Source organism: Prionailurus bengalensis, chromosome D2 (genome assembly GCF_016509475.1).
Source record: "Prionailurus bengalensis isolate Pbe53 chromosome D2, Fcat_Pben_1.1_paternal_pri, whole genome shotgun sequence".
In the NCBI taxonomy this organism is placed as follows: Eukaryota; Metazoa; Chordata; class Mammalia; order Carnivora; family Felidae; genus Prionailurus; species Prionailurus bengalensis.
Genome location: NC_057351.1, coordinates 27,424,338 through 27,451,013, shown reverse-complemented (window position 1 = coordinate 27,451,013; position 26,676 = coordinate 27,424,338). Strand labels below are relative to the sequence as shown.

Here is a 26,676-nt window from a genome sequence, read left to right as displayed (position 1 = left end):
GTTCTTTTACTCTGATGTCAGGTAATGGAGGGTAGACTATTGGAGCTCTTGGTTTCTGGAGAATGTATATTACACAGTAACATTCTGTCTTCTGTCTTCCTCTGTAGGACTCCATGATGTCTACTCTATTCATAGAATTCCTTGTTTGTGTACCTCAACTGCCAGTGAGTTTCCTTTACATGATCAAATGGCATTAAGTGATATTGAAAAATGAAATTTAGGATTAAAAAGTTATCAAACCTTACTTGCTTGCTCTATCTATCTATCTATCTATCATCTATCACCTACAATTTATCTATCATCTATCAATTTATCATCTATCATCTATCTGTTTATCTATTTATCTATATCTATCTATCCATCTATCAATCATCTATCTATCTATCTATCTATCTATTAAATACCTAAATTCAGTGGAGAGGTAGTACAGAAACCTATGTTGTATTTGTAGTTTAAAGTTATTTGCTAACATACATTTTCACTGACAGTTTCCAGAAGTTTTACTTCAAATCACTGTTCTGGAAAGAAATTTACTTTGGTTTCTCTTTTAACCTTTTTTTTTTTTTTGGTAATTAATAATATTCCTGCTCAAGGTTCACAATAATCTGATAATGGTTGCCCCTGGATAAAGCATATAGGAGACTAAGAGACATGGATGAGAGGGAGATTCACTTTTTTTTAGGTATACACTTTGTTCCACTATGCTTTTCATGCCATATGTTACTGTTTCAAAATATATTCATGTAATCCCAAAATGAAATAAATACTCCCACTCAATTTATGAGAATTGTTTTTGGATTTGATTTGATCTGTTTGAATATTTAAGATATGATGATTTCAATTCTTAAGCTAAGCTGCCTATGAATCTGAGGATCTAAAGCACTTATCATAATCATCACTGATTCTTCCCTTGCCACTCCTTGATCAGTCATCAAATCCTATGATTTGAGTACCTCATTTATGTCTGTCTCCTTTTCTTCAAGTCCAATCACTGTTCTAGTTTGGGACCTCATTATCTCTTAGTGAGAATACTAAAATATTTGCTTAACAGTATTCTTGCCCCTAGACTCTGACTCTTAACAACACCTCAACAAAATTCAGTGTTCCCGTTTTCCACAGGACAATCTTCATTAATCCTTGGCATCCTGGCTCCTACCTACAGTCTCGTCATTGTAAATTCTCTCAACATTTATTCATTTGACTGTTTTTTTTTCTTTCACGTGTCTGATACTACATTAGATATTGTACTAGGAATAAAATGAAGGATGATACTGGACGGAGTTCCTCTCCTCACAGTGTTTACTGCCCAGTGGGGGAAGGGGAATATAATCAAATCATACAAATGTTTATTTAAAAGCAAAGATCTATGAGAACAAGTCGTTCAGAGATAGAGACCTGGCCTAGTCTCAGGGCTTAGAAAAAGTTTCCTGAGTTTATGTTGCTAAAGCTGAGATCTGGAGAATGAATTGCAATGGCTTCAAATGAAAGCTGATGTTGCCTGCAGTAGGCAACCTGCCATCCTTCAAACACTCCAGGTTTTCCCAGGCTTTTGCCTCAGGCTTTCCCTAATTCATTTATTGTTTGGTAAAACTTTTTGTTTAATTATCTACCCTTTGTCTTTTACTTTATGGAGTATTCATTGTTCAAGATTCAACTCGAATTTTACTTCTGAGGACAATCTTCCCTAACCTTATTTATGGCTCCTGTCCTTGAACCCTCTGGTTTAGAAGAATGACTAGGTCTCATCCCTCAGCTTACACATCATTTTATGTGGACTAGTTATTGCTTGGCATCTATCTCACTGTTACACACACACATTTGACTATATTTTTCTCTCCATCTCCTATTGTATCCTTTGTATTTGCAGAACCTAAGATGACACTTAGAACAGTGAGAACTTAGTGCATCCATTGGATCAAGTAATATCTGACAGCATGTGGAATAATTGTTTCACAAGTACTATCAACTTTATTAGTGTTAGATTATAAATACTTAGGATTACCTCTTTTAATATTGGTATTAATACAAGAAATTCCCATTATAAGGCAGTGAAATATTTCAATTATTGCTTTAAGACTCAGTAGTTTGAAACTTGGGATACATTTCCCCAAAGAGAAAGACAGTAGAATGTATTTGATTCTCAGATGTGTATACAAAAGGCAGAACTGTTCTATGGAAATAGCCAAAAATACATGGGTTCTAATGCTATTTGTAACTTTTACTAGCTTTATTATTTGAGCCAGTGTTTTCATTTAAGAGCAATTCAATTCTTTCACCTGAAAATAAAAGTTTTCCCTTTGCCCATTTATTGTAAGAATTGAATAAGTAACATACATAAATTACCTAGCTCAAACAATGCAAGTTCATTATTACACTATAGCTTTCCTCCTTGTCCTTCCCTCTTCTCTTATGTCCATCGCATTGACATTTTAGGCAACTTTGTCAGGATGAGTGTGTGGGTAGGTTGGCGGATGGGAGGTTCTATGCTTTCCAGGCCTTGAAAAATCAGGAAGAGGAATCTTCATCATTCACTTCATGACATCCACTCAGCCCCTCATTGGCTCACTTAACAAATGTTGAACTAGTACTCTTTATATGCCAACTAGTAGTCCAGCAGTTGAATAGTCAAACCCTAAAGGTATCATCACTTTCCATTTCCAAAAGGGCTTGGGGTAGCTATGGGGAAGAGAATTGGATTCTGAATTAGGAGGCCCATGAGTGGGAATGGTGGGTAGTGTAGCTGTGGAGGTGCAGGCCAGCTGACTCCTGGATGACACCAGGACTTTTCCTGTAGTCTTGCCACTGTGCACCTGCTGGGTATGGGCTCTAATTAGTAAGGACCTTTCTCACTTTTAACCCAGAGCCAGTACAAGCCTTAAAGCTCTGGAAGCTTACAAATAACAGAAAACTTTGGCAAAGTCTCTGACGATAGAGGGATGATTAACTGGTGCCCTGATTATATATGTGGACAAATGGTGTCAATTCTTCTATGAGGGAGAGTACAAAAGAATTAGCAAAGTTATTATGTAAATAGGTCTTAAAAAAACTTTTTTTTCTGGAATGCAACATTTTTTCTTTCTTTATCCTTTTAAATGAATTGCAAAATGACAGCATATTTTCAACACAGAAAACCAAATCAGGATTTGGAATGCCTGTACTCATAGAGAAAAAATAAATCTTTGATAAGAAGAATTACTTTTAATTCTTCTGTAATTTGCAAAATAAAGAAGATGTGGTTATTTAATTTGATTTGCTCCTCTGTGTTTGTAAAACTGTGCTCTATTCTAAAACAGCTGTGCTGCCTAATGCATTTATGGCTGATGTAGAAGGCTGGGATGTTTATTAATGATAGAGATTTGGAAGAAAGGAATGGTCGTTATTCTATGCTGTGTTATTTAATGTAATTATGAACTTTGCAATTATAAAGCTCCTGTAATCTACAGGACACAAGGGGAGGTTGAGTGTTATGAGGTCACCTGCTGTGTCCTCTTACAGTGCCTGTTCTATACCAGCACATAAAAAGCAAAAGCAAGTGATGATGATGAAGCCATCCTCTCTTAAAACGTGTATGTATAGATCAAGCTCATGTTGCCTATTTTCAAGAAAATTTACTTCAATTTTTTTTAGAAATGCTATAAAAATCCTCATTCATAGGAGTTATAAATTAGAGCTAGCCTGAAATGTAACTGAATATGAAAGATGAGTTTATTGAAAAAATAATGTAAAGATATTTTCAGTGGAACACTTTAAAATCTTCAGAGAAAAATACCTTTTTTTAATATTTGAAAGAACATTTGATAAAATAATAATTATAGCTATTAGAATATTTTTATAATCAGTAAACTAAAAAAAAGATAGCCTAAAATGATCTCTCTTCAGTAAATATCCACATATTGGGGTGACAGTAACACAAATAAGGCTGAGTGTCTTCTATGTTCCAACCAGTGTGCAGGGCTATTATATATGTGATATTATTTATTATAGTCTTAAATATTGGGAAGTAATTGTAGTAAGATAGTAATTGAGTGTGTTTTTGATAGTTATCTTTTAAAATATTCTTCAAATGATTGTATTATTGATTGAGAAGAGTAAGGGATAAAGAGGACTCAACTATTTCTCAAGAAGGTGAGAGTGTGCACTGGATTTGGAGTTAAATCCCAATGGGGCTATTTACTTACTAGCGTGAACTTCAGCCAGTTATTTAACCTAAATCAGCTCAGTTTCTTCTAAAACGAGGATAAGAATATCTACATCATAAGGTTGTAGAAAGGATTAAAAACAATGTGTATAAAAGCAATTTGCAGATTACCTTATATATAATAGCAATGCTGAGCATTTAGCTAAATCTTGTTTTGATCAGTAAGATTTCAATAAAACTAACCTTAGTTTCCTTTCCAAGATCAACATTTGGTGAGATGCACAATGCCCCATATCCTCAGTAATATGTATGTATGTGTATTTTATATTATTTAAAATTTTTAAAAATCCTATTTTTTATAAAATTCCAGGCCATGTATTTTTATAGTGATTTCTGACTCAAAATTCTGGTCTCTCTTTCTCTCTCTCTCTCTTTTCCCTCCCTGAGCTTTATTGAGATATAGTTGATACATAACATTGTGTAAGTATAAGGTATACAATGTCATGATTTGATATACATCTGTATTGTGAAATGCTTAATAAAATGAAGTTCATTTGAGTCAAAAACAATGTCAAGGAAATTTTCCCTAGGTTTTGTTGTAGGGTTTGACACTTTCATATCTTAAGTGTCATTCCTGAATCTATTTCAACTTAAGTTTTGTGAGTTGTATAAGATACGGGTCCAATTACAATCTTTTGCATTTGGATATTCACTTTTCCCAGTACCACTTATTGAAGAGACTATCTTCTTCCCATTAAGTATTCTTGGTTTCTTTGCCAAATATTAGTTAACCAAAGGGGCCTCTTGGTGGCTGAGTAAGTTGGACATCAGACTTTGGCTCAGGGTCTCATGGTCTCTGAATTCAACCCCCTCATAGGGGTCTGTACTGACAGCTCGGGTCCTGCACCCTGCTTTGGATTCTGTGTCTCCCTCTCTCTGCCCCTCCCCTGCTCAGGCTCTGTCTCTCTGTCTCTCTCTGTGTCTCAATCTCAAAAATAAATAAACATTAAAAAAAATATATATATATAATATATATATTTATATAAATTTATATATATATATAAATTAGTTAAATATATATATAATTAGTTATATATATTAGTTAACCATATATGTGTAGGTTTGTTTTGGGGCTCTCTATTGTGTTCTATTAGTCTATTTGTCATTGTTTACACTAGTACCACACTGTTTTGCTTACCATAGTTTTGTAATATAGTTTGAAATCAGGAAGCATGATACCTATAACTTTGTTCTTTCCCAAGATTGCTTTGCCTTTTTGGGGTCTTTTGTGATTCCATAACAATTTTAGGATTATTTTTTCTATTTCTGTGAAAAATGCCATTGTAATTTTGAATTTTGACAGGGACTGCATTGAATCTATCGATGGCTTTCAGATTCTGTTCATTGAACTCTTGCCCTAACTTAAGTCTTAGCTCTTACCTCTGCTCATGCCATCCCATATGTGATACTTAATTCCTTACCTTTGATCTCCCCCTCCCTTCCTAAACATAATCACAAGATATGTAGCAAATTTGGCTAAAGATTTTAGGCAATATAGAACAATGCAAATGACAGGAATATATAGAATATAGGGTAATGCAAACAACTGAAAAATTGGATGTGAAAAACACCTATTCTCATAAATCGTACAGCCACTATAGCATTGACAATTTCTCAAAAGTCTCCTTTTAGTAAACATTTTAAAGCCCTATCGCATTTTTGTGTGTTTCTTTTTAGTCCCTTTATGTCAACAAAACTCTTTGCTTCCTGTCCTGGGAGCTTCCTCTACTCAGACCTTTCTGCCTTAATCTTTCCCTATGTTGTGCAGTCTCATCCAACTCCGGTCACATCTTTGCATAATCTGACCACTCCTATTTGTGCCTGATTAAACCCTTCTCTTCCAGCTATTTTATAAAAAAGAAAGCTTTACAAAACATTTTCTTCCTGTAGTAGGACATATTTCATCTCCCTTAGAAGACAAAAGTACATTTTGTTTTATTTATTCTATAAAGGAAAGTATTATGAAAATCTATTCTAATTCCCCATCAGATCTTTGATATGACAGACACTTTTTTTTCTCTTTTATATTATATTGCTGAGTTCTTATGGGAGTGATGTAAAGAATAGACCTTTCATTTCAAAAGTCTGAGTTGACAGTTTGGTTCTACCGTGCAGTAGCCAGGTGACATTGGGAAGGTTTATTCAAATATTGAGTAAAATGTAGTAAATAATATCTTATAATAGGTCTTTTTTGTGATGGTTAACCAAGACAATATATGTAAAGCTTGGATACAGTGTCTGGCACATTGTAAGTATTTAACAATGATTGTTAGATATAACATAAATCCACTAATATCATTTGTCTAGTTTACATGGATGGACCTCTCTCTTGCTCCCTTAGTCCATTCATACATTAAGGTAAAAGAAGGGATTTAAAAAATGAAGAGTAACTCTGATAAGTTTCAAGATTCTGTAACCACCTTGGTTTTAGAAAAAAAAATTATAAAACTGTTAATGTTTAACTTATAATGATGTTTTTATGACTTTTTTTTCTTCTTAAATTTAAATACATTTGTAAAGCATCATTCCATTATATATCATGAGTAAACACATAATAGTCTTATTGAAATAACCAATTTATAAAATGAAATAGATTTAGTTTTACAAATAGCCTAGGACATGAAGCTATTCATTTCAAAATAATAAAGTGCAAAAAGTCATAATACTATAGCAGTGGTGTAGCTGCATGCTCCTTTTCTTGTGTTGTAATCCCTTTTGTATTGCAAAAATATATAGACAATTTTCTTATCTTTTTTAGTTTTGAGATTAGCATAATAATACAAGACTATTGTACTCCTATTATGTGTTAAATGTTTTGCAGGAAATTCAGATGACCATAGGTACATGTGGTGGGTTATTGTTTTACAGATAAGAAAACCAGACTTAGAAAGTTAGGAAATTTGCATAAGACTCCATCTAAAAATTTAAAACCAGAGCAATCTGACTCTCATACCTAAAATCCTGCCATTTGTTTAGAAGATGGAACAGAAGGAAGGAGTTTTCATTATGATTCTTAAGTAAAAAGTGGTAATATTAGAAACAAGTCCCGTTTGTTGAGTTTAAATTTTTAAAATTATGAAAACACATGACAACTTTTTTCCCCATCATTTTCTAAAAAGTATCTGTGTAAGTCACAACCCCCCCCCCCCCCACACACACACACTTATAATAAGTCTTTATTTTTGCCTTCTATGTGTCAAGCACTGGGTTAGTCACTATGATGCAATGGTGAAAAAAATAAGAAATCATGATGTGGAAATGGAGACAGACATTATCCAAATATCATTCCAGTGAAAGTAAAATTCAGTAAGAGGAGCACTAAAAACGAAGTGCTACATGGTGTTCTAAAAGTTTAAAACCTGGGATGGAGGTGGGATTTTGAACTAGTCAGAGAGAGTAGAAAAGGATCATTAGTTGTTTAAGTTGTGCTCTAATGGCTTAATGCATTTTAACCAGGTAAATAAGGAAAGAACATTTCATACAGAAAGACAAGCATGTATAAATGTCCCAAGATTAAAGAAGGAGGTAAATGGTGGCACAAGAAACTGAAAGAAAGTCAGCATAGTGGATTGAGTTCTCCAGAAAGCAGAATCTGAAATGCTGATTACAGTGTAGGATATTTACTAGGGAGAGTGTTTGGGATTAACACCTAGGAAGAGAATCGGAAAAGAAGCAGAATTGGGCAGAAGGAGAATCCAAGCTGACCCTATCAGAACTATAGAGTTTTAATGGCTAACCAGAAGATGTGTTGGGCCAAGATGGCCAGATCTTAGAACCCCTGCCTCCATCAGTCATTGGGTATAGGCTGTTCTGGAAAGAGTGCCATTTTGTGTAAGAAGGTATTCTGCAGCTGAGGAGGCAATCAATCCCTGATAGGACTAACAAATAAACCTATTTGATAAGCATCCCAACAAGTTTTTCTTTGCAAGAGGATCTAAATAGAGCATCATCATATCCATCAAAGGCATTATGGCTAAAACCCATAGAGTAAGGTTTCTCCTTCTCAGCATTTTTAACATTTTAAACAAATTCCTCCTCCTCTTCCTCCTCCTCCTCCTCTTTTTCTCCTCCTTCTTCTCCTCCTCCTTCTCCTTCTCCTTCTTCCCCTCCTTCTTTTTCTTCCTCTTCTTTCTATCCTTCTCCTCCTCCTTCTCCTCCTCCTCCTGATGATAATGATGATGATGATTAATTTGTGAGAGGGCTTCCACTACAGTGAGAGAAATTTAACAGCATCCCTGGCCTGTATTCCCAGATGCAAACAGCAAACCCCCCTCCCTAGTTGTGACGACTAAAAAAAAGTCTCCAGTCACTGCCAAATGTCCCCTGGGAGGAGCACATTCCCCCTCATTGAAGAAAAAGTTGTAGGATAGGGTTGAAGAGGTATGTAAAATCCAGATCATGCATGGCCTCATATGCCAAATCAAGAACTTTTCCCCTTATTCTAAGAACAAAAGAAAGCCATTGAAGTGTTTCTAAGAAAGGAGTTAAGAAGACCAGACTTGTTTTGAAAGTATCAGTATGACTCAGAGCAAAGCACAGATTGGAGAAGGGTCAGAATATATGCAAGGAAAACTGTTAGGAAGGGGCTATTTGAACAAGTATACCAGCTGTTTGTAGGAAGGATCTGGTAAAATGCAAAACTGAAGAAATACTGAAGAGATATTTGGGCTGGATATAAGAAGTCTGAAGGAAAAAGAGCTATCAAAGAAGTATCTTCAGTTTTGCCTTGCATAAATGGGTAGAGAATGGTGTCATTTACTGATGTATGGAACACAAAGAAAAAAAGATGTTGTTTTTGAGTGACTTTTCAAAAATTTAAGTTGGAATATCAAGAAGACATTTGGACATGAATCCAGAGTTCAGAAAAGAGGCTGAGAAAGAAATGTTTTAATGGGATTTTAATAAATATTCATTAAAACTATGGATATAAAATTGAATAAGATATTTTCTCTACTCTCAAAGAAGTTGCAGTCATAGTCAGTAGCTTTTGCATAGCAGTTTAAATTCCTTTTTAGATTCTTGCTAACAGGTTTGCCATAAACATTGAGGAAGTCAGATATTTTAAATATTTTTCCATATTTATCCATTAATAGAATAACAACACAATGCGCACACACTTACATGTACCCACCCACACCCACACCTACACACGTGCACACACACACACACACACACACATATATAATGTGAGTTTTTTTTTAAATAGAAACTAAATGTGAAACAGAAATCCATCAAAATCCTAGAGGAGAACACACACAGCAACCTCTCTGACCTTGGCCAGAGCAACTTCTTACTAAACATGTGCTGAAAGCAAGGTAAACAAAAGCAAACATGAGCTATTGGGACTTCCTCAAGATTAAAACCTTCTGCACAACAAAGGAAACAATCAATAAAACTAAAAGGCAGCCTACAGAATGGAAAATGATATTTGTGAAGGACATATCTGGTAATGGTTTAGTCTCCAAAATCTATAAGGAACTTACTACACCCAACACCCAAAAAACAAATAATCCAGTGAAGAAATGGGCAAAAGACATGAATAGACACTTTCCCAAAGAAGATGTCCAGATCGCTAACAGACACATGAAAAGATGTTCAACATCACTCATCATCAGGGAAATACAACTCAAAACCATGACCAGATACCACTTCACAGCTGTCAGAATTGCTACAATTAACAACACAAGAAGTAGCAGGTGTTGGAGAGAATGCAGAGAAAGGGAAACCCACTTGAACTGCTGGTGAGAATGTAAAGTGGTACAGCCACTCTGGAGAGCAGTAGGGAGGTTCCTCAAAAAAATAAAAATAGTAGTATCCTACAATCCAGCAATTGCACTATTAGGTGTTTACCCAAAGGATACAAAAATACAGATTTGAAGAGGTACATGCACCCCTGTGTTTATAGCAGCATTATCAACATTAGCCAAACTATGGAGGGAGCCCAAATGTCATCCACTGATAAATAGATAAAGGATTTGTCACATACACACACACACACACACACACACACACACACACACACTGGAATATTATTACTTAGCCATCAGAAAATGAAATCTTGCCATTTGCAACAATGTGGATGGAGCCAGAATGTATTATGCTAAGTGAAATAAGTCAATCAGAGAAAGACAAATATCATATGATTTCACTCATATGTGGAATTTAAGAAACCAAACAGGTGAACATATGGGAAGGTGAGGGGAGCAGAGAAGAAAGAAAACAAACCACAAGAGACTCTTAATGATAGAGAACAAACTGAGGGTTGATTGAGGGAAATAAGTGGGAGATGGGTATTAAGGAGGGCACTTGGTATTATGAGCACTGGGTGTTGTATGTAAGTGATGAATCACTGAATTCTACTTCTGAAACCAATATATTAACTAACTAAAATAAAAATTAAAAAAAGAGAGACTAGCTATATCAGTGAATTTTGGTGTTTAGAAATAAGGAAATGTATATTTCTACATAGAAATGTAGAAATATGTATGATATACCTAATTATTATCATAAGGTGGAAGTATTGGTTAAATTGTTCACCCAGAATTCTGCAAGTCACTAGTGAGTTCTTGGAAAAGTGTCAAACATTTCCAATATCTAATAGGCCTCTTTAAGCAGTAAAGCAGTTATTTCTTCCCTTTCCCCAAAAGAAAATTATCATATGAACAAAATCCTGGCAAGAGTAGGAAAGAAAGACAGTTAAATTAAAAACATAACTCATATAACAAAGTGGAAGCGCTATAGCTTTTTATAAAGGATTGGAGTTGGCAGACAAAGAACACTGCTGCAAGTGGAACTGAAGGCTTCATGTCTGACAGCAGGACCTGGGAGGTCAAGGCCAGAAACCTAGTGCTCTTGCCAAATGTACCCAAGCTTTATCCAAATGATAGCATTTGCTTATCCATATCCCAGGGTTCCCCAGTGCTTATTTTCTCATTTTACACCTATTCTCAGCTCTCTGGCAGTCTTCAGTATTTCTGACAATGTCATTCTCAAGGCTAAGGACTATAATCGGCCTTGTAGGTCATAATCTTATTTTTAATATGTATGCTGGAAATACTTGAACAGACTCAGCCACTAGCCAATTGTTACAGCTAATAAGTAATTCTCCAGGGAATTCTGAATTCAATAAATGAATCACATGTAAGCAACTCAAAGTTGGTAACAGAAAAAAAGTGAAAGTAAAAGAAATATTTTTAATTATAATCTGATAATCAGGATATGCTAAAGATGAATGTTTTATAAAGAAGAAAGACTATTTCATTCATAATCAGGAACAGGAGTAACTCAACAATTTTGGAAGCAAAAGGAGATAAATATAGGAGATATAAAAAAAGGAGATAAATATAGGAACTGCAGTGGTGGCAGTACATTTTCATATGTGAAATAACTAAGGCCTGTCTATCACTTCATGTAGACATTACTATCAATCAGGTGGTATGTTGAGAGAAGCAAAAGCCCCACTGTTGCAGAAAATATACTCATCATTCTGTCTTTATTATCATTTTTATAAACCCTCACTGTGAAGTATGCTTCATATGTTCATGATGTGTTTGATGACCAGAGACTAAACACATTATATACCAATTTTTGTATTTTCATCATATCATATCTAGGATAGCTAATGATGGACACTATTATTTTCATCTTTGTGAATAATGTCTGCAAGATAGAAAATGATCATTTATTCAAAGGAGTCACTTAATCATAAAATCTATTGGGCCCCATTTATGGTGCTTTCATATTTCAGAGAATTCGTGGAAAATCGATCTGCTGAAAATAATGATGCATATTGTTTTCTGTCATTTTGTAGCATACACACCCTTCCCCCCCATATGTGCACGCAATGTGCCCATTGTTCAAGCCAATGAAAAACAGAAAATGCATTTTCTTTTAGAAATTTAGTTCTGAATTCAGCAAATCATAAAAGCAATACTTAATGGATACTTAATAAGAATAAGATATATGACAATAAGAATGAAAAATAATTGTAAAGTATAGTGTTCATCATCTAAAATGTTAAAGCTTCTTGATAAAATCTTTAGTATATTTAATATTAACTCCACCTAGAAAGTGGGAAATTAGCTTTCTGATTCTGCTGAGAGTAGACTCAGTAATTTTCACAAAACTTCTCACTGAAGACAACTGAAATGCTGGACAAAATACTATGTGAACTATCTTCTTAAAGGCATCAAAGAGCTAACAAAATAGCAAGGTTGGACTCCACCAAGATCTAGGTGAAAATGGAAATCCAGAGAAATAATCTAGTAATTTTAGTCACTTTTGACCAGATAGAGTGTTATCACATAAACATACCATGCCCAATTATATTTTGATTTCAGATAAAATGATTTTTTTTAAGTATAAGTATCTCTCAAATATTCCTTGGTGTATACTCACACTAATAAAGTTTCTGATGTTTATCTAAAATACAAACGTAACCAGAGGTTCCATATTTTTATTTTCCAAGCATGGCAACTCTAGCCTAGGGATATTTGCAGTTCTGGAAGGAGAAGCTGAGAAGCTGAGCAGATTTTTTATAGCATCTCAAGAATATGGAACAGAAGTCAGAGTAAGGAACTGTCAGAGAGGAGAAACACCGTCTCTTTTAGGCTGGGACCTTGAAAACCTACATATAAGAATAAGAGTGAAACAGAATTAAACTAGCCTCGACATAGACTGGAGCCTATTTTCAAGTCATTTGAAGCCAAAACCCCTCAAATCCTGTAATTAAAGCAAGGCAGTACTGGATTGATAATGCCCAGGACACCATGAAAATTCTTCAGATGGAATCATCATCCTGGGTCTCAAATTATTTCTACAAATATTGTTTAAACATAATATCCAACACTTAATCAAAGAACCAAGCATGTTGTAAGATTAAAATTATGTGAACAAGAAACAGTGGGAGAAAAAATAAAGAAGAAAGACAAAGACACCAAAAAAAAAAAAAAAGAAAGGAAAAAAGACAAGGAGGATGGAAGTAAGGAAGGAAAGAGTCTATTTTTTTTTAAGTTTATTTATTTACTCTGAGAGAGAGAGAGAGAGCGAGCGAGCGAGCACTGGAAGGAGCTCCTGAAGGCAAGTGTACAAGTGGAGGAGGGGCAGAAAGAGAAAGAATTCCAAACAGGCTCCACCCTGTTAGTGCAGAGCCCACAGAGCTTCAACCCACCAACCATGAAATCACAGTCTGACCTGAAATCAAGAGTCAGGCCACCCTAGTGCCCTGGAGTTTGTGTTTGTATGTACAATGGGTTAAAAAGTAAGATTGAATATGGGGACTATAATCTATAGAAAGTGATACACAACATTAATTTTAAAAAATCTAGAAATGGAAGAAAATCGCTGAAATTATGAACTCAGGAAATGAATTGGAATTGGAAAAATTTCCAGTTATATTTTGAGATATTACCTCATCTATCTCAGTAATTGATAGAATAAGTGGTTAAAAAATTAAGGATGGGGTGTCTGGGTGGCTCAGTAGGTTAAGCATCTGACTTCCACTGAGGTCATGATCTCATGGTTGGTGAATTTGAGCCCTGCATCAAGCTCTGTGCTGACATCTCAGAGCCTGGACCCTGCTTCAGATTGTCTTCCTCTCTCTCTGGCCTTTCCGTGCTTATGCTCTATCTCTCTCTCTCAAAAAACTAAAATTAAAAAAAAAAAACACCAAAAATATTTTTAAAAAATTAACAAGGATAGAGAAGACTTGGACAATACAATTTTAAAAACCTTACATAATGGAGCATTTGTAGAACCCTGTACCTAACAACTTCCAAAGACACATTCTATTTCAGCACACTCAAAATATGTACAAAGACTGACTATATTCTTGGACATAAAGTAAGTCTCAAAAATTTTCAAAGTTTTGAAATTATAAAGTATAGATGGTCTGCCTGAAATGAAATTAGCCAGACATAACTAACAGGAAGATAATAAGAAATTCAATATATTTAAATATAATTTGAAATTCAATACATTTCAATATATTGGAAAATTTATCTTTAAATAAACATGGCTCAAAGAATAAGTCACAATGGAAGTTAGAAAAAATTAGAAACAAACAGTAATGAAAATTTCTAATTCATAGAAAAATGAAATAATTTAATAAGTATCAATATAAGAAGTTTAAAAAAGCAAAAGAAACATACATTTACAATGAGAAAATAATAAAATGCAGAAATTACAAAATAGAAACAAATATGAAATTAATAAAACTAAAGTTGTTGGGTTGTTTTTAAGTTTATTTTTTATTTATTTTGGGAGAGAGAGTGCACACGTGCAAGCAGGGGAGGAGGAAGTATAGAGGGAGAGAGAGAATTCCAAGCAGGCTTTGTGCTATCAGTGTGGAGCCTGAAGTAGGGCTCAGTCTCACCAGTTGTGAGATCATGGACCTGAGCCAAAGTTAAGAGTTGGACGTTTAACTGCGTGAGCCACTCACACGCCCCAAGTGATTTTTTTTTTTTTTTGTAAAAAAGAGACTGGTAAACTTGATAAACCCCCAATGAAACTGATACAGAATAATAGAATTCAGAAATCACCAGTGTGTTAGGAACATCAAAGCTACGTCATTATAGGTCTTATAGATTGTAACTGTAATAAGAGAGTATTATGAACAACTTCACACAGATAGTTTAGATAATGTGGACGCATTTTTGGGAACATACAGCTCATTAAAGCTGACATAAGAAGCAACTAAAAATATGAGAAGTCCTGTAAGTATTAACAAAATTGAGTATACAATTAACAAACTTTCATGCAATGAAAATCCAAGCCAAGATGGTTTTAGTGGTGATTTATTCCAAACATTTAAGAGCTGTAACACCAATATTATACAAGTTCCACCAAAAATTAGAACAAGTGGGAAGACTCCTCAGCTTGTTTTATGATGACCAAAATATAGACAGTCATTTCAAAAAGTAAAATTATAGGCCTATATATGTATATAATTATATAAATATATATATATAATTATATAAAATTATATAAAATATATAAATATATATAAAATTATAGGCCTATATATAAATATAAATATATAAATATAAATATATATATATTCATAATGCTAGACAAATTATAACTATTTGGTTTAGAGACCATAAAAATAGCATTTTTGATTTTGGCATGGTTGTATAAGCTCACTCTAGACCATAATTCTCATGGATCACAACTAAAGTCCCTGGAAAAAACAAAAACAAAACAAAAAACAAATACATCTCCCTGACTTTAATTTGAAAACTAAATAAAGGAAACCTGCATACAAAAACCTGGATGCATCTCACAGGTAGAATATTGACCAAAATGAGCCAGACATAGAATTTTTTGTTTTCATAAATTTTAGAAGCAGATACAACTAAACTACAGTGTTTAGAAATGCATATTCATGCAGTAAAATTATAAAGAAAAATAAAAGTCTAGAGATGTGTAAGTCATGCCAATATTCTCTTTTTCAACTTGGGTACTGGCTGTGATTTTAAAGCTATACATTTTAGTTTATGTATTTTTAAAATGTTGTCTTATTTTAATATATAAAAGTCTTAAAGAAGAAAATATCCTACCTATTCATCTTTAATATTTTCCCTCAATATATAAGGTTCATATTTAGATGCATTTTGTTAAGTGAGAGAGATCTACACCATATATGATTAATTACAGGAACAACAGTCCTTATTGTTTATGCCTTCTAACTAGAAGATAATGCCTTATTACATAATCTTTCCCAAACTAGTAGAAGGGCAATAGAATACTGCTCATTTATTTTGTCCTAGACAAATTTAAAATAATGAAAAGTATACCATACATATTCCCTCTTTACATGAAATGAAAAGTTCTTCTATTATTTAACAATATAGCTTGAGATATTATATTAAACTTTCTTCTGATGGATTTGTGTTTACTAGACTGTGGACTTCAGATAAAAGCAAAATAAAACACAATTATGTTACAGATATGAACCGAGGGTTGACTTCATTTTTCTTGAGGTGATAGCTTATTCAATCATATGACATGGTCATATAAGTTCAGTGCATGTAATATTCAAAAAATTATTAGTTTGAACCTAGAATATACTATTAAAAACAAGGTAGGATTTAAAAAAAAATACTTTCTACAAAAGCAATCCCAATTTGTATTTATTAAAGAGCTCATCTGGTTTTCAGGGGTGCCTGGGTGGCTCAATCGGTTGAGCATCTGACTTCGGCCCAGGTCATGATCTCTTTGTTCGTGGGTTTGAGCCCTGTGTCAGGCTCTGCTGAAAGCTCAGAGCCTGGAGCCTGCTTTGGAATCTATGTCTCTCTCTCTCTCTGCCCCACTCCTGCTCATGCTCTGTCTCTCTCTCATAAACAAAAACAAAAACAAAAACAAAACAAAACAAAACAAAAAAAACCTCCTCTGTTTTTTTTTCCCCCTAAGATACATACTCACAAAGTCATTGAAATACAAAATGGACCAAAGTAACACTTGCAGTCTCAGCAATTCAATAGTTTGCTTGTATGATTATCTTTTCCCACACCCCTGAGATAGGCTTTAGACAATGTTCAGCATCAAGTCTTCAGTAAATATCTCCTGCCTGTATAGGAAGAGAGATTTTATAGTTTATGGCTGCATGAAACAAAAGGGAAAGGGAAATTTACTAGGAGGTGGTCATTCACTGGGAAGCTGGCCATCATAGTTAGCACATTAAAATATTTAATCCCAAAGGACATTATAGCTGATGAAATCTTGGGTCACTTTTCTGTGTCAGGTAAATCCTAAAATACCATTAAGTCTTCTGCATTAACTTGTTTTAAGGGCTGAAGCAGTAAATAAAATTACTGATGGAGTTGGCAAATAGAATTGGTTGTCCATTAAGCTGAGAGTAGATAGAATAAAATTAAAATGCTGAAGAACAAATAGGGATCTTAAAAGGGTTTAGCTAAATTCTGAAAAGGGATAATTCAGAAATTTTCGTGAATTCCCCTATTTCACCATGAGCAATAGAAGAAACTTTTTAAATCAGCTCATAATTGTGAATCAGATGTTACATGCTACTCACAGCTTTCCTCATATTTGGAATGAGAGCTTAAGAGATAAACAGAGATGCTGAAAGGAAAAATTTGAATAGCTCTAATAGAGCTTATTTCCCCCATCTTTAAAAATGTAATTCATGTTTTATTTAAACAAACAAAAATAAATTTAAAAATAGAAATCTCTTATAATTCCTCTACCAAAAATAATAGTAATACTTTGATGTACAACCTTTTAGATTACTCAGTGGTAGATAGGTATCTTTGACATAAGACTAAATTATATCACACTCATATTTTTAACCTATTCTTTCACTTAAAATGCCTTGAATTCTTTTCCATGTTATTTAAACTTGTTCTGCAATGGAATTTTTCATGGCCGCATAATATCTTATTAAAGAGCTGTATTGTAATTTAACCAATCTCCATTCTGGTCATTTATTATGTACTATTTATTTATTAAATACTACTATGGTGTCTTTAAGTTAAACTTCAATGTATATCTATTTCATTAGAATGAATTTCTAAAAGTGAATTTCTATTTTAAAGTCTGCAGATTTAAAAATTTTAAATATGGATTGCAAAAGATTCTCTACATGTAGAAATAGAAGCTTCTTTTTTTTTTTTAACGTTTTTATTTATTTTTGAGACAGAGAGAGACAGAGCATGAACGGGGGAGGGGCAGAGAGAGAGGGAGACACAGAATCGGAAGCAGGCTCCAGGCTCTGAGCCATCAGCCCAGAGCCCGATGCGGGGCTCGAACTCACAGACCGCGAGATCGTGACCTGAGCCGAAGTCGGCCGCTTAACCGACTGAGCCACCCAGGCGCCCCTGGAAGCTTCTTAAATGAGTCTTTAGCAGCCATTTGATAACACGCATCTCTGAAACATTCTAAAGTTAGAATCCACTGAGTAGTAGGGTCAGAATGAATACACCTCTCCTCCATCCATATTTTATAACCTAACAGTTTATTTATTTTAAAAAAATCTTTACTTTCAGAATGTAAAGACCACTTTCAAGTCTTAGTGTCACAGAATGCTTAAGGAAGTATATGTTATGGAGGGAAGGTTGGATGACTTCTATAGAACATTTTGCCTAAGATTTTGTCATGGTTTAATAAAAGATTAAGTGATAGATGCATTCATTATAGGAACACTTTTATAATATATGGAAGTGTCTTAGATGAAGGGAACAAATTTAAGGCTAATCAGGACTTTATAGGAAAAAAAAAGTATTGGGACTCTAATCTTTGCAAGTGACCCAGAAGTACAAATACAGAATAAAAGCATCAAGGAGATGCTGAATTAATGCAATTCAATTTGAGGAAGTATTTATAGTTCTGTGAGATTGAAGAGAAATGAAAGAAGTCAGATTCTTTTGCCATAATTACAATGTAGATTTCAGAGGAAATAATTGGATGGCACAAAAAGAGACACTTAGAACAATGGAACGGAATAGAGAACCCAGAAATGTACCCACAAACATATGGCCAACTAATCTTTGACAAAGCAGGAAAGAATATCCAATGGAATAAAAGACAGTCTCTTTAGCAAGTGGTGCTAGGAAAACTGGACAGAGATATGCAGAAGAATGAACCTGGACCACTTTCTTACATCATACACAAAAATAAATTCAAAATGGATGAAAGACCTAAATGTAAGACAAGAAGCTATCAAAACCCTCAAGGAGAAAGCAGGAAAAACCTCTTTGATCTTGCCCACAACAACTTCTTACTCAACACATCTCCAGAGGCAAGGGAAACAAAAGCAAAAATGAACTATTGGGACCTCATCAAAATAAAAAGCTCTGCACAGTGAAGGAAATAATCAGCAAAACTAAAAGGCAACTGACAGAATGGGAGAAGATATTTACAAATGACATATCAGATAAAGGATTAGTATCCAAAATCTATAAAGAAGTTATCAAACTCAACACCCAAAAAACAAATAATCCAGTGAAGAAATGCGCAAAAGACATGAATGGACACTTCTCCAAAGACGACATCCAGATGACCAACCGACACATGAAAAAATGCTCAACATCATTCATCCTCAGGGAAATACAAATCAAAACCACAATGAGATACCTACCACCTCACACCTGTCAGAATGGCTAACATTAACAACTCAGGCAACAACAGATGTTGGTGAAGATGTGGAGAAAGAGGATCTTTTGCACTGCTGGTGGGAATGCAAACTGGTGCAGCCACTCGAAAACAGTATGGAGGTTCCTCAAAAAATTAAAAACAGAGCTATCCTACAGCCCAGAAATTGCACTACTAGGTATTTATCCAAGGGATACAGGTATGCTGTATCGAAGGGATACATGCACCCCAATGTTTATAGCAGCACTATCAACAATAGCCAAAGTATGGAAAAAACCCAAATGTCCATGGATACATAAATGGATAAAGAAAACGTATTGTATGTATACAATGGAGTGTTACTCGGCAATCAAAAAGAATGAAATCTTGCCATTTGCAAGTACGTGGATGGAACTAGAGGGTATTATGCCAAGCGAAATTAGTCAGAGAAAGACAAATATCGTATGACTTCACTCATATGAGGACTTAAAGACACAGAACAGATGAACACAAAAGAAGGGAAGCAAAAATAATATAAAAATGGAGGGGGACAGAACATAAGAGACTCTTAAATATGAAGAACAAACTGAGGGTTGCTGGAGGGGTTGTGGGAGGTGGGATGAGCTAAATGGGTATTTAGCTAAATGGGTATTAAGGAATCTACTCCTGAAATCATTGTTGCACTATATGCTAACTAATTTGGATGTAAATTTAAAAAGTAAAATTAAAAAAAAATAAAAAACAAATTTTCAATTGGGACTTTGAGATGGCCTTGAACCTATAGGTCAATTTAGGGAAAATTAACATCTTTAATTGGGTTTTCCAATTGATGAATATGGTATATCTTTAATGTCTCTCAGTAAAGTTTTATACCATGTTTCTAGTTACTTGTATGTTCCTGGTACATGAAAATACATTTAGTTTTACTTTTTTCATATAATGAACTTGCTAAATTTTATTTAAAATTCTAAAAAAAAAAAAAAGAGGAAATAATTGGAGCCACTCCTGTATGATGATGAGATTTAGGCAGGGTATAAATTATAATAACAAACAAGAGAGCCTGAGCATCACTGTAGATTCTCCACTGAAGTCACTGTATTGCTTTTTTTTTTTTTTTTTAATTTTTTTTCAACGTTTATTTATTTTTGGGACAGAGAGCGACAGAGCATGAACGGGGGAGGGGCAGAGAGAGAGGGAGACACAGAATCGGAAACAGGCTCCAGGCTCTGAGCCATCAGCCCAGAGCCTGACGCGGGGCTCGAACTCACGGACCGCAAGATCGTGACCTGGTTGAAGTCGGACGCTTAACCAACTGCGCCACCCAGGCGCCCCTAGATTAGTGCTTTTAAATTTAGCATGCAAATGAATAACCTGGAGATCTTGTTAAAATGCAGATTTTGATTCTGTAGGTCTGGGATGGGACCTGATACTCTGCATGTCTAACAAGCTCCAGGTAATGCTGATGGTGCTAGTCAGCCTATGGCACCTTGAGCCATAAGGTTTTACACAACTCTATGAGGTAATACAATGATGATGACTGCGCCCGTGATGAGAACAGTACTTGAACATACACCATATTAATGAAACAAAAGTTCTGCAAGATTGGTAAGATAAATCTAGTGAGTGAACAAATATAAGTAAGTTAAGTTGAGGAATAATAATAAATAATAAATAAATAAATAAAATAATAAAGCTAGGGAGGAAAACTCACTATATTGAAAATAGGTTAAACCTGAAGAGTGGTGAATTAACTATCACTCTAACCATGTTCCTTTCCTACTCAACTAAACTCTAGCTAGGATGGATTTTATTTGCATTAAGACAGTATGGGACAGGGGTGCCTGGGTGGCTCAGTCGGTTAAGCGTCCAACTTCTCTCATGGTTCCTGAGTTCGAGCCCCATGTCGGGCTCTGTGCTGACAGCTCAGGGCTAGAGCCTGCTTCTGATTCTGTGCCTCCCCTCCCCTCGGCTCCTCCTCTGCTCACGCTCTGTCTCTCTCTCAAAATAAATAGAGTTTTAAAAAAATTAAAAAAAAAAGACAGTGTGTGACAGAAGACATTTATCTTTTCTTTAAATCCACAGTGTCTCCTGTCAATGGGATGCTTAAAACCAACAGTTTTGTGGTTAGTCTATACAGTGCCATATGCAGGTGAACTTTGATAATTATCTGAAAGGTTAATCAGTTAAGTCTCAAATGCTTGATACAGTAATCACTGTCAGTTCTAGAAGCACTCAGGCTGAACTGCCAGAAGAACAAGCATTCTCCTTTTGGTTACATAGGTTCCAACACTGCCCATTCTTAAAGTCTGCCAGGGGAAGGGCTGCTTAAGCTCAAAGTCAGTAGGTCCAAAGTCATTAAATAAACAGCACCAAATACAGCAGATTTATAAGCAATGAACTTTGGAAACATATCTTCCCCAGAAATATCAGGTCTGCCTATGCTAAATGCAATGAAGTCAATTACTTTAACATTTCTGAGGCCACTATCCTGAAAGTGCCAGACTAGGGGATCCTGCAAACTTCTGTGACAAAGATATTTCATTGATCACTGAGCTAAAGACTGTGCTAGTCTGCTTTTTAATACATATAAATTAAGTGAAGAGGGAGGGAAAAAGATAATATTCTGTCATTAAAGGGTAGTTGTTGAGGAATTGATTATCTTGAGGCAATGGAACCATGGGTGTGTTCCTACCCATAGGGGATAGTCTGTAAGAGAGTATGTTATCTATTAGGACAATAGGTAAGATTGACTTCCAGAAGGAATGATGCTGGTGGGAGGTTACTTTGTGATATGCTCTCAGGAGTGACTTCCACCTTTGAGACTTTCAGTACAGTGAAGGCTTTTACAAAAAGGCCTGAAAACATGGTGTTCCAGTTTTCTTCTGCTTTGAGAACATTAGTGCTTCTTGCTGATTTTAATAATCTCATTCCTAAAGCATTGTGAAAAGGGAAACAAATGAGGCCACAGAAGTTTGCCTTGATTTTATCTCACATAAACATAGATAAACTGAAAAGTCTGTATTTTTAAAGGAGAACTTTCCAAAGTTAATGATAAAACCATTAAATAGACTGGGTTCTGTGTCATCACGAATCTTGTCTTTGCATTCAGGAATATTAAACCTTGAATATAAGTGAACTCCATGCCCCCTGACACAAAGATGTGGTCTGGTCTTTGTGACTTCGGCCACAATCCTGTTCTTTTTTACTGATGTTGATCATTAGTTTCTATGATTTAAGTTAATAGTCAGGTTTTGTATAGGAACCGATTGCTATGTTTTCTCATATATTTCACACTTGTTTTTATAACTATTTGCCAAACTGAAGAAACCATTCACGTGGTTTGGGAAGTGAAAACAATTTATCTAAAAGAATAAATCTGCCACATATGAGTAAATGAGCCCCTTATAGTTTTAAATTTCATGGTTTTTTGGGGGGGAGGGAGAGGAAGGGTAGTAAAAAGTGTGTTCAAAGTAAAATTCTTTGCTTCGAATTTAATCTTAAACTTTTTCAAGTTACAATTTTGTTCCCCCCACCCCAAGCCATAATCTGTATACTTTATTTCCAAAATGGAAATTAGTGGAACCATCATTAATTAACTCAAGCCAGGACTTGAGAATTATCCTTGACTCCTTAATTCTCATCCCTCATATTCAACTGGTCATAATTCTGTGAATTCCGTATGTTAATCATCCCTCAAATATTGCCTTCACTACAGCTATAGCCTCAGCTGGCTCTGAAGAAACAAAGACCTCTGCCTTACATCCCTCACCATGAGGGCTGTAAATAAGGTTAGAAAATCTAAGGAAGCATAGTGTCTTTTATGTCAGAAAACTCAGTCATCATGGAAATTATGCTTGGCCTGCATGATGGAGAGCATCCAGTTCTTCCTCATCCATTACGTAAAATGACATTAGCTCTTCAAATAGACTGTGCCAGCTGCTAAAAGCCACTGTAGGTTTGTCACCTATATTTCCCCAGAGAGAATTTCCTCCTGTTCATAACCTTGTGTCCTACTACTCAATCTAATTTACATAGTCCAACTCCCAGGAAGCAGTAGTACTTTATTCCTGGGTTCTATACATAGCCCAGTGTACTCAAGTCTGTAATTGAAAACCACAGCCTTATTTATCTTTTACTATGCATGTTATGGCTCAAGCCTGCTGGGCACAAAATAAATAACACTTTAAAATTAAGAATTTCAGATCTGCATTCAACAAAGAGGGGTATATTCTAGTATGTGGTATCATTATATCTTCCTAGGGTAGTAGGTATCAACTAACTCATTTGTAACTGAGAATCCAGATTGTTTGTTTGTTTTCCTGAGGAAGCACAGTCACAAAGAGAGCTCTCCTGAATGTAGGCCATTGCTTCTTCAATATCTAATTATTATAATAAGTAGTGCATCACTGTGGTACTTTGCACACATCAGTGAATATGCTTCAGCAGTTACAGATTCCGGATCCTGGAGAGTGCAATAAACATCCAGAACTTTTATAACTTATTCTAACCAAGAAGTAGTCTTCTCCAATGTAGTAGAAAATTGTAGACAATAATGTTTATAATTATTTGATTGAGAAACATATTTCCTTCCATTTCTAGACTGAAAGTGACATTCCCCTCAAACTTAGAGTCTTAATAACTTAAAAAAAATAAGAAAACCTTTTTTGGTATAATGATAACTTAAGTTAGTGTGGTTCATTTATGTTTTCAAATCATCCCCAATGTACTTACTCTCCAGTTATAAGTAATTCTATAGACTAGATGTTATATTCCAAATTTGATAGATTAAGGAAAAAGATACAAAGATTGAGTTGCCCAAACTGTAGACAAACCTTCTGATTTGAGAAAGGCAACATTACTTCACTCTGAGGGAATTTTCTCTCTCTTTCCCTCTTTCTCTTTCTATCTATCTATCTATGTATTATCTATCTATCTATCTATCTATCTATTTTCCCCTGTTTTTCTCTTTTGACCCCTAGCTGACAAAGTCACATAATTAAAATCTGAAGAAGTAGCCAAATGGAAAATCTTTGAGTATGGTAATTCAGTGGGGAAACTGCCATGTTCATATTCACCTTTCTGTAACTCTGGTCCCCCTAGGATTGAGCACTGGATATATAAATAGGGGAAGCCTGGTGATCCAGTCCATTGATAGATATTTCTCAGCTTGGAATAGCACTTGAAAAATCATAATATGAAGATTTGACCAATACTTTCTCTGTTAAATACAAACTTTGTCAATGCCTCTAGTTTTTTTCTGTGACTACAGTGTTCAGTTATAAATAAAACAATATGGACATATTTTCATCATCCTATGTACTGGTATAAGTGTTCCTTGTAGGGATGCACTCCTTCACTTGGGAAAGGCTTTACTAAGTGTGTAGGCCTGCTGAATAGGAGGAAACCTACACTGGGGCCCTGGTTATAAGGGAACGGGATTCTACTTGACATTCTACACACACCCTAGAGAAGTAACATTAAAACATTAAAATTCCTGCTCTGCAGTAAGATGAGAAGTGTGGATCATACATTTATCAAATGAAGCCACTGTTGACTCTAATGAACATCCCAGTACATAGTGAGATAAATACTCGAAGAAAAAGGACATTATTTTATGAGAGTATATCATCAAAGAAATTGGCCTAGATTTGGTAAAGCTTCTCTGAGAAAGTGATGTTTGATATGACCTCTATTAGATGAATTAGTTACTGAGAAAAATATAGACAAGGAAGAAGTGTAGAAAGTTTGGGAGACTAATGATAAATAATGCTAGAGAGATAAACAAGTGTTAGATATATCAAGACTTTATTCTTTTTCAATGTATTTTAAGATAAAAAGGGGGGGGACCTGGGTTAAGCATCTGGCTTTTGGTTTGGGCTCACGTGATGATCTCATGGTTCATGAGATAAGCCCCATGTCGGGCTCTGCCACTGATTAGCATGGAGCCTGCTTGGGATTTTCTCCCTTCCTCTCTCTGCCCCTCCTGTACTTGCTCTTTCTGTGTCTCTCAAAATAAATAAATCAACTTAAAACAATGATAAAAAGGGAGCTGGGAGCTTCATGAGATTCATGATTTGGAAATATCCATTTGCAGAGAGTGGCTAGGAGTAGGATTAAAGCTATTTCAGTGTCCCATTGGGAGAAAATGGTAGCATAGAGTAGGGTTGCAGCAGACATAGTATCCTGAAATATAAGTCACAGACATTAAGGAAATTTCTCTTGTAGGGACCTATCAGAGGGAGAGACAAAGAGTGAGAACAAAGTAATGAGAAAGGGAGAGAGAGTAAGTTATCCTTGACTATTTCAATTTAATTTATACCTTAGACCCTATATATATATATATATATATATATATATATATATATTCTTAACACATTTTGGAAGCTTAGAGAAAATATTGCTTTTATGATCTGGATTTTACATACTCATTAGCCTTTATTAAATATTTGTGCATGATTTTCTCCCTTAAAACCATTAAATAAAATATTTTCTGAGTTTGTCCTATCTAATATTTTCTTCCTTAGATAAATAGAATGTACATAGCAAATATTTTTTAACAATTAAAAAAATTAAATCACCTAATGACATAAGAACTCTAGATAAAATTTCAAATATATGGAAGAAATATTTAATTATAAGCATTCAGAATTGCCTATATATATATTTTTTTTTTCTTTTTACTTTAGCCAACCTCTTATTATAAAACACATTTTGGCAATTAATGATTAGCTTGCATTTTGCCATTATGTTTACATGGAATTAGATATTACATTAGAAGAAAGTTTGTAATATTTCTGATATAAAATTTGTTTTCAAAAGGGGTTATTAATTTGGCAAAGATATCAAATTCATTTTTAATTCCTCTACTTGAACCCAAATGATTTGGAAGATAGTAGGTATTTCTTCTACTCCCAATTCCAAATTTATTAAATCCCTGAGGAGCAGATTATAAGGATCCAAAAATCTCTGTTGCTTCTGCTTTTTCATTGTTGGAAATTAGTTTCAGTTAACTGAAGTTGTAACATACATTATTGTTTTCAGAATTTTTTTAAGACAAACTTTCTCTTATTTCAGTTATTCATTATTCAGTTATTCATTATTGGAAATTCTGTATATATGTGTGTTTCTGTATATACTGTTTAAATTTCTAAAGTATTCCTTGTATTTTTTTTCCAAACTATCGGCATAGAAACAAACATTCATAAAATGTCTACCTCTGTACTAGGTGCGTATTAGTTATTTTTATTTAGCTAATTAAATTCTGCTAATGACCTTTGTAATAAGTATCTTATAACCACTACAGATAAGGAAATTGAGGCTCAGAGAGTAAACAATTTGTCTAAAATCACATAAAACTAATACGTACTGGAGCTGGGTTAAAATGTGAGATC

General features: G+C 34.6%; 1 protein-coding gene across 2 annotated transcripts in view; it reads left to right on the top strand.

Moving 5' to 3' along the window:
• The window catches only part of CTNNA3 (catenin alpha 3), a 1,753,506-nt gene that overhangs the window by 1,100,564 nt on the left and 626,266 nt on the right, over positions 1 to 26,676 (top strand). The gene's annotated exons all lie outside the window — the stretch shown is intronic.